Below are 2,377 nucleotides of genomic sequence, written 5' to 3'. Positions count from 1 at the left end.
TTACTTCTGCCAGTACCTCGTCTCCTACCTTCCAAACTTTACAGAAGCTCTCCTGCGAAACTTGCAGAACTAGCACTCCTGAAAGAAAGGATATTGCGGAGACATGGCTTAGCCACAGCCTGGGGGATGTTTCCAGAATGAGATTTTCACTCTGCAGCGGAGTGTGCGCTGATATGAAACTTCCTGGCAGATTAAAACTGTGTGACCGACCGAGACTCGAACTCGGGACCTTTGCCTTTCGCGGGCAAGTGCTCTACCAACTGAGCTACCGAAGCACGACTCACGTGCGGTACTCACAGCTTTACTTCTGCCAGTACCTCGTCTCCTACCTTCCAAATTTTACAGAAGCTCTCCTGCGAAACTTGCAGAACTAGCACTCCTGAAAGAAAGGATATTGCGGAGACATGGCTTAGCCACAGCCTGGGGGATGTTTCCAGAATGAGATTTTCACTCTGCAGCGGAGTGTGCGCTGATATGAAACTTCCTGGCAGATTAAAACTGTGTGCCCGACCGAGACTCGAACTCGGGACCTTTGCCTTTCGCGGGCAAGTGCTCTACCAACTGAGCTACCGAAGCACGACTCACGTCCGGTACTCACAGCTTTACTTCTGCCAGTACCTCGTCTCCTACCTTCCAAACTTTACAGAAGCTCTCCTGCGAAACTTGCAGAACTAGCACTCCTGAAAGAAAGGATATTGCGGAGACATGGCTTAGCCACAGCCTGGGGGATGTTTCCAGAGTGAGATTTTCACTCTGCAGCGGAGTGTGCGCTGATATGAAACTTCCTGGCAGATTAAAACTGTGTGCCCGACCGGGACTCGAACTCGGGACCTTTGCCTTTCGCGGGCAATTGCTCTACCAACTGAGCTACCGAAGCACGACTCACGTCCGGTACTCACAGCTTTACTTCTGCCAGTACCTCGTCTCCTACCTTCCAAACATTACAGAAGCTCTCCTGCGAAACTTGCAGAACTAGCACTCCTGAAAGAAAGGATATTGCGGAGACATGGCTTAGCCACAGCCTGGGGGATGTTTCCGGAATGAGATTTTCACTCTGCAGCGGAGTGTGCGCTGATATGAAACTTCCTGGCAGATTAAAACTGTGTGCCCGACCGAGACTCGAACTCGGGACCTTTGCCTTTCGCGGGCAAGTGCTCTACCAACTGAGCTACCGAAGCACGACTCACGTCCGGTACTCACAGCTTTACTTCTGCCAGTACCTCGTCTCCTACCTTCCAAACTTTACAGAAGCTCTCCTGCGAAACTTGCAGAACTAGCACTCCTGAAAGAAAGGATATTGCGGAGACATGGCTTAGCCACAGCCTGGGGGATGTTTCCAGAATGAGATTTTCACTCTGCAGCGGAGTGTGCGCTGATATGAAACTTCCTGGCAGATTAAAACTGTGTGCCCGACCGAGACTCGAACTCGGGACCTTTGCCTTTCGTGGGCAAGTGCTCTACCAACTGAGCTACCGAAGCACGACTCACGTCCGGTACTCACAGCTTTACTTCTGCCAGTACCTCGTCTCCTACCTTCCAAACTTTACAGAAGCTCTCCTGCGAAACTTGCAGAACTAGCACTCCTGAAAGAAAGGATATTGCGGAGACATGGCTTAGCCACAGCCTGGGGGATGTTTCCAGAGTGAGATTTTCACTCTGCAGCGGAGTGTGCGCTGATATGAAACTTCCTGGCAGATTAAAACTGTGTGCCCGACCGAGACTCGAACTCGGGACCTTTGCCTTTCGCGGGCAATTGCTCTACCAACTGAGCTACCGAAGCACGACTCACGTCCGGTACTCACAGCTTTACTTCTGCCAGTACCTCGTCTCCTACCTTCCAAATTTTACAGAAGCTCTCCTGCGAAACTTGCAGAACTAGCACTCCTGAAAGAAAGGATATTGCGGAGACATGGCTTAGCCACAGCCTGGGGGATGTTTCCAGAATGAGATTTTCACTCTGCAGCGGAGTGTGCGCTGATATGAAACTTCCTGGCAGATTAAAACTGTGTGCCCGACCGAGACTCGAACTCGGGACCTTTGCCTTTCGCGGGCAAGTGCTCTACCAACTGAGCTACCGAAGCACGACTCACGTCCGGTACTCACAGCTTTACTTCTGCCAGTACCTCGTCTCCTACCTTCCAAACTTTACAGAAGCTCTCCTGCGAAACTTGCAGAACTAGCACTCCTGAAAGAAAGGATATTGCGGAGACATGGCTTAGCCACAGCCTGGGGGATGTTTCCAGAATGAGATTTTCATGTCTCCGCAGTATCCTTTCTTTCAGGAGTGCTAGTTCTGCAAGTTTCGCAGGAGAGCTTCTGTAAAGTTTGGAAGGTAGGAGACGAGGTACTGGCAGAAGTAAAGCTGTGAGTACCGGAC

The 2,377-nt window shown here is 51.0% G+C and overlaps 1 non-coding gene across 1 annotated transcript; it reads right to left on the bottom strand.

Moving 5' to 3' along the window:
- Positions 1–1,706: 1,706 nt before the first annotated feature.
- On the bottom strand, positions 1,707–1,781 carry Trnas-cga (transfer RNA serine (anticodon CGA)). The gene has a single exon. It is a non-coding gene; the product is annotated as a tRNA-Ser (tRNA).
- Between the last annotated feature and the right edge of the window lie 596 nt (positions 1,782–2,377).

This window comes from Schistocerca cancellata, chromosome 7 (assembly GCF_023864275.1).
Source record: "Schistocerca cancellata isolate TAMUIC-IGC-003103 chromosome 7, iqSchCanc2.1, whole genome shotgun sequence".
NCBI classification, from domain to species: domain Eukaryota; kingdom Metazoa; phylum Arthropoda; class Insecta; order Orthoptera; family Acrididae; genus Schistocerca; species Schistocerca cancellata.
The sequence above is the reverse complement of the archived record's forward strand: the minus strand, read 5'-3'. Positions and strand labels throughout refer to the sequence as shown.